The sequence below is a fragment of the Seriola lalandi genome, unplaced genomic scaffold, assembly GCF_002814215.2.
Source record: "Seriola lalandi dorsalis isolate HSWRI2012SDOR001 ecotype SW California unplaced genomic scaffold, Sedor1 jcf7180002052929, whole genome shotgun sequence".
NCBI classification, from domain to species: domain Eukaryota; kingdom Metazoa; phylum Chordata; class Actinopteri; order Carangiformes; family Carangidae; genus Seriola; species Seriola lalandi.
The window spans coordinates 44,599-52,142 of NW_019523482.1; positions in this window are offsets into that span (position 1 = coordinate 44,599).

Here is a 7,544-nt window from a genome sequence, read left to right on the forward strand (position 1 = left end):
TATAATATGCTTGAAACAAATGCAGCTCTGAAATTTATTCTAAAAACTGTGACCTTTATTTGTGCCATTTGGTTTGTTTCAATTTTTGAACAATTTCACCCACATAAACTTGACATACCATGTATTTTATGACATGGGTCAGTTCTTCAATCAAGGAAAAGGATTCTCCTGGAGTTTAAAGATAATTACATGACATTATCTGCAAATTATATATACAGAGGTCCATGTATGAACTATCTCAGATGAATTATACTTCTCATGCACCTACAGAGTGTTAGTTGGCATTTGTTTGGTATTATTGCCCTAGGTTTAAAACTGCAATAAACTAACATATAGTTAACTTATAGTTAGAGTTGTAACAGCAGTAGTAGTGGATAGAGTAGAGTACTTTATTAATCCCAAATGGAAATTGCAAATAAACATCAGTAGAACACACAAACAATAGAAAATGAAGCAATCCAAACAAATTCAGTCAAGTGACCAGATGGCCAGATCAACATCCTAGGAAGCCTTGGGCCAAAAATATATTGTTGGACCCCTACTGACCCTCACTATACATGGTACTTTCATTATTTCCCCAGGCACCCAGATACCAGGTTCGTTGACTGAAAAAGTAAATGCTAATATTTTTGATATTTGTTTAATTGTATGTAATATAATGTATTTTTTAAGCAAAAGATTCCTGGTACCTGGGATTCTGTTACCAGCCTCTCAATTGTGAGTATTTGCTACCAGTTTTATATTATAGGAAACTCAACATATTTGGGTTCTTGAGTGGTGGTCAGAAAGAAAGTAATTAAAATACTACTACTTTGGGCTTCAGGGAATAATGATGGGCAAATGAGAAAAAACTGTCAGGTCTCAGGTGTACTGATAGATAAAGCACAACATTACAATAATCAATCAATACAAACAGCTAAGATCTTAACAACAAGATGGAGGATGGAGTATCTGTCATAGTTGATATTCTATTTCTAATCCTACTACTTCTCAAATTAAATCTCTGTTGAATAGCCAGTGACTAAAGATTAAGATTTATTCAAAGATCCAGTATGTAATGGCATAGCCCACTGTTCCTCTGTGTCTTTACAAAACCTTTAACGCTATATTTGTTAAGTCCACTGAATCATCTTTTTTCCCCAAACACCTTAAGCAATATCAGTTAAGCGCATGTCAAGATGGGCACGAGGCAAAATCAGTTTGAGAGTAACTGAAATCTTTGGCAGGAGCTGGATATCATACTAAAACAAAGAGGTTTTGAGAAAACCAAACCAAGCCCAACTGTGTTGATGTGTATGCCAAAAAGCCTCTCTAGTTCTCAGGTTTTGTAAACTGTTGTAACTGTTCGCTTCGCTGGAGTGAAAATTCACCACCAAAGCCAAACCACCCCTACAGTCACTACATTCATACAGATGAGATATTGCCCAAGTTTACCGCAGAAAAGGATCAGAGAGCAAACTGGACAAAATTAGACCTGTTTTAGGTTACCTACAGTGTTTTCTTTAGCTTGGAGACACCAAATTAGACCAGATGAATAGGAATACAGCAACTCAGGTAATGTCCAAATTTAAATAAGTCACATTAAAAGATCCCCTGCAATCCTTGACGACATGTTACCTCAACTAAAAATGATTCAAATGACTTCCATCCGGTGAGTATATAGGTAATGCAACATGGAAATCAAAAATGAGCCGAGGGGTTCAGGACCCATTTGCAAATGTGAATTGGTGCCAGGCCAATCAACGTGTGTAGAGCTCACACATCTGTGTCAACCAAAACAAGTCCTACCACTTTACCACTCCATTCCTTACACTACTAGTATCTTCATTTTAGAGATAAATGAGGGGCGAGTTATGAGCATCACTGTATATTGTAACTCCATAGGAGCAGTAGCCTACTGTCTGACTTCCCTCTCTCTCGTCATTCTCTGTCAATCACTGATGTATTCTTGGGCTGCAAGTTACTACTTGGGAGACCCCACAATAAAACCTATATTGTAAACAATGTGGAGCCGCCCTGAAACACACATAACACATATGCAAACATCTTCTATACACAGCACAAGGGAGCTGAGAATGGACAGACGGACCTCCTACAAGTTGACCTTTGAACTGGTACCGTAACAAACTAAACTGCCTTGAATGATGTATGGCCTGCTGGAAAACTGTTTTTTACTATTTGGGTTAAGAAATTAATTTTCCCCCTAACGGATGTCCTCCATTCTTCCTCTGAAGCCGACTCAATGGGCAGAGTTGATGGTTAGACCAGAATATCTTAAAAAACATGAAGTCTAGGGCTGGCTGCCAGAAAGATGAAACCTTTTATTGTGTGTTTGAATAATAAATGAATTGGCCTGGAAAAGTTTACACGAGGTGCTCATGCAGAATGAAAAAGAAAATACACAGCACCTGGACAAGGAATGTGTCCTGAAAGCCAAGAATGGATCCTGGGCAGTCAGAGAGAGCTAGTCCATGCAGCTCAGGTCCAAATATTTCAGCCACAAGAAAAGCTCTGGGCCTTGAACCAAAACTCGATATTGCCAAACACTTTTCAAGGCAGAAAAACCACAGTTAAAACTCTGTCCCAGTTCTAGAAGATTCAAACTGAAATTTTGTCACAGATCAAAACAAGAACCATAGCTTATAAAACTCTTACATTAAAATACCTCAATCACATACTGTAAATCTGTACGTTAGTGAACACTGAGAGATGAGAAAAACAAAAACATGTGCACACTGTAATATTATCCATCATAACACCACTAACTACAGACTAATATAAAGCTGAATCAACACCTCTCTTTCACAATGTTATAAACAATCAAAACTGATATATATCAAAAAGCATTTATTTCTATGTACAGGGAGTTTCTATTTTTCAGTCTGCGGGTTTTCATCATCAATTAATCTATTTATGTATTTATAATCTCTTACTTCTTTGATTTATCAACTAATCATTTGTACTATAAAATGTCAAAAAATAGTTTGAAATGCGCGTCACAATTTCCCTGAGTACAAGGTGTCACAGATAAAGTCTGAAAGTATTTAATTTACAGTAATCCACACCAAAGAAAAGCATCAATCATCACATTTGAATCCAGAGAATGGGATTTTTGCTCAATAAATGACTGAAACAATTACTGTGCAAATCCAGAGTACTGCATCGTTCAACAAATGGTTCATTCATTTTTACAGCAGAATTCATTTGATCTCATTTATATAAACGAGAAAAGGGCCATCCATGTGATGTTGAGTTTTGTGGATGTCATCACTACATACTTGCATGTGTGAGGCCTGTAAAGTTTATAGAAGATGGTCCAGCGATCTCTCATCACCTTTGTCTACCACATCCTAATTTTTCTTTTTTGACAGCTGATTGGCACATTTAGTGAATGTACACCATTATATTAAATATACTACAGAAACATATGTAGGTTAAACCTACACAAGATGTGTAGATATATGTGATGTGAATATGCTCCAGTGAAAGCCTGAAAGGGATAAAACAGATTTGGAAATAACTAAAGGATGGTGTCTCTCTTTAAAATGGAAAAAATATGTTTGGCCCACTCAGTGATTAGAGGTTTGTCATAGTGGAACTGACAGTCTTTAATTGAACTTAAGACTTATAAACAGTTGTCTGAGATAAATATAAGTTTGTCTTATTGTAAGTATAAACTGACAGGAAGGTACAAACAACTCAGAAAAGGGATAGCCCCAGATTTTGAGCCATTGAAAGCATCATCTTATAAAATTGTCTTGTAAAGGTCTCCTTGGCGCAATTCAACCTCAAAATGTAAAAGATGTCAAGCGATATCAAATCCTCCAATCTAAATGTATGATCTAATAACCACCCTCTTTATATCTCATAGTTTATGTATGTCATATAAAACCTGGACCGAGTTAAAATTGATGAGCAAACTAGTTACAGTAGAATTAAAGTTTTTTTAATTGCAAGAGGTTATAGCTGCAGGGAAGTCAAAATGGATGGTGGGCATACTGAGCACAGGATTCTGATACTGGAGTCCCAGTTAGTGCAAATAAGCAGTGGAAGATCACTAAACATGATATATTGTTGTTCTTAACATGCTTTCTATCAGTGGTTTCTTATTACACCATTTCAGTACATCTTTTAATATTCTATAATGTCTCTTTTGTTTTTTGCAGTGTATTTGTGTATGCACATAATGTTGAATGAGCTCCTTGTTCAGTTGTTTATTAATATGTATTCCCAGTGAAGATGGGATCCTAGTTGAGGCAAAATGACACCCATCATTTACATTCACCTCTGGTTTGGAGGGTGCTGTGGTTTTCTGATTATTTAGAAAACTAAAGGAAATTCTCCAGGTTAAAAGACAACCATCTGTGCACCGGGTCTGATTACCGCTGTGGGTATGTCTTCCATAAACTGTCTATTTGTGTGGGGAGGTATGTAGGAAGCTGAATATGTGATGTATGTCGACTGTCCCACTGGAGGGTGCTGTGGTGTGAACAGACAATGTGGTTAATGGTTGTACAGCGGTGGACCACCAGCCACGATCTCCCTTAAGGCCATGGGGAGGATACTGAGACCAACTCATCAAGTCACACGTGTTTATTTAATGGAACAAAAAATATGGAAAAACCCGGCAGCTAGAAATCCACATTTCCTTCCACATTTCTAAAACCACAGACAACCACAGACCCTTAGACACTTAAACTGTACTGTTCCTCTGCCCAACATTTATAATGACGGATGGAGGACGACACATAACTCACAGCACTCATTTATACACTCAGACACTTGCACACTAACAGAGGTACACATGCATGAAAACACTTGCTGATTCAGTCACTCACTGAAACACACACACATACTCAGTAAGTTGAACATAAATCTAAGCGAGGACAATAATCATTTAGATCAAATATATTAATCAGTTGAAACACAGGTGTGCAATGCAGCTATACAATATCACACAAATGGTTTTTAAAGACTTCTGATCTGATTATCAAGGATGTTATGTATCATTGGTCTAGCTTACATCTCCCCCTGCACTTTGTTCTGTGTGAAAAAGGACCAAGGATCTGTTGGCAGAAATCGAATATAATATTCATAATTATGTTTTCATTTTATAAAATCACCCAAAACTAAGAATGGTTGTGTTTGCATTATTGAGCCCTGAATATCTACATAGTGAGTGGGTCCTTATCCATAGAGCCCAGAAAGGACAAATCAAATACTGGCTTTAAGCACAGCCTTTTGCATTTTTATGATACCTAAAGGCCACCAGAGTTTCTCCTACAAGCTTGGAAAGGGAGGGTGAGGGGAGGGGTATTCAGTTGGTTACAATCTGCAACCTCACCTCTAGATGCCACTAATTCCTACACATTGGTCCTTTAAATGTATAGTATGCTTTGCAAGATATGTGATTTTCATATCCACAAGTTCACAAAGAGCAAAGTACAAGTGCCGCAAATTGGACCAAGGTGCAATACTTGCATATATATACTTTGTGACATTACATGTCTGTACACATGCATGCTCACATAGTGTTCACATGCACATTTGTCTAACAACCAAAAAGTTCACGTCAAACTGTAAACATCCCAAATAACATACACTACATAACCCAAATTCAAACTAGGCAATATCCTTCATCTTTAACCCTGAGCCTACTTCTACTGCCTTAAAAGACTTAATATTATCTCAGGTGTAGGTCCTATTGGAATCTACGAGTATCTCACGTAAAATTTAATTTAAATGCAGTCTTACTTGTAGTTACCACACACACACACACACACACACACACACACACACACACACACGTTTGTTCACATGCTGTCCGTATACTTGTCTTAGTAGACTAAAACTAGACCCTGAGCTAACTTCTAATGATTTATGACCAAAGAAATGTTGCTTTTAACCTAACCTGTAACCCTGAAATATCCTGCAATTAACATGGCCAAATAAATGACTTAAAACCTCTGTACACACATATGCATGGTTTTTATTTTTTTATACACTGTATTTGTTGAACACAGTTAAGTCAATTTTCCTGGAGCAATAACTCCAAAAACTACAAACACACAACTACAAACCCTCAAATTAACACAAATTCAAACCAGACACAAACCCACAGCCACAATCTCCCCAAATTTCCCAAACTCAAACAAGACAACATCAATCGCCTAACATCCAAGAGGCTCTGAAGTTAACCTGTAAATAGCAATCTCTTCAAACTTACTTGACCAAAGAAATGAAAAAAAAAAGAAAAAAGAAAAGAAAGAAATTAGGAGGATACTTTGGCCAAGTAACTGTCTGCTTGTCTTTGCCTAAATCCATGCAGAGTCTCACTCAGAACCAGTGGCTATTTTGCACATATTAGAAACACATTTCAGTTGAGACAGCTGAAGGCTATGTGATGCTTTTTAATCAATGAGAGGGCATAGAAGGATTTCCATGGTGATTGGTTTGCACTTGTCTGAACCCTATACTGACTCCCAGTGGAGATATTATTTAGTGCACGGATTTTACTGCCAGCAATACAATGACTTGTAAGAACTGCAACAAAGTTGTCATAGCAACACGTTGAATGAAATTACATTTAATACATTAATACATTAAAATTCTTAATTTCTGATTGTGTGAAAATGCTGTACATCCACACTGTCCAGTCTTGAGGGCACTTATTTGGATTCAATATATAGGTCTAATGTAAACCAGTGAGAGTCCTTCCTTTATTCATTTGGAGTCACCATGGAAACGCTTGACCCTGTGGTCACTGTCAGGACCTTGGATGAATTCTTTGAAGTCCAATGCACTTTGCAGCTGAGTGTGTTAGAATACCAATCAGGTTTCCCCTGCATCTGTTGACCTTCTCGAGCTGACCGGTCAAGAACAGCTACATGCTGAGACTTCAAACGTTCGCAGGAAATTCCATTAATTTCCCACAACAACAGGTCAATATCATTTATAACCTTGTGCAGTCTGCTCCCTCGTTTACGTCCTTCAAAGGTCGTATTTGCCCATTTCCATTTAGGAGAGAATTGAGGAATATAGATGTCATCTACTCTTGAAAGATTTAATTGCACTGCTTTTATGACTGCTATCCTGTTACCCTGTCAGTGGGCAGTAATTTTGTTATTAAATGATCTGGATACATCAAATAGCAACATTTATTTAGTTCCACAAAGACATCATCAAGAAGTTCAAATGCAACTTCAAGAGTTTGCACTGATGATAGACTCTGAGTAGCGTAGTGGGTGCGGGCAGATCGATATCTTAAGTCAGTGGTGGAGTGCAACTTTTTGGTTTTAAGGTGCTTGTATCTAACTTGAGAATTTAAGTTTCATACATCTACCCTACTACATTTCAGAAATAATTTAGTTTTTTTAATTCTCTTGGCCCTACATTTACTGACAGGTAAAGTTACTAGTTTCTTTTCTGATTTTATAAAAACATATTTAACAATTTTATAAATTATAACACTGTGCTATAGCTAAACAGTTTTTTTTACTTGTGACCCCTTATGAACAAATTCTTTTACTTAAGGATAATTTGAG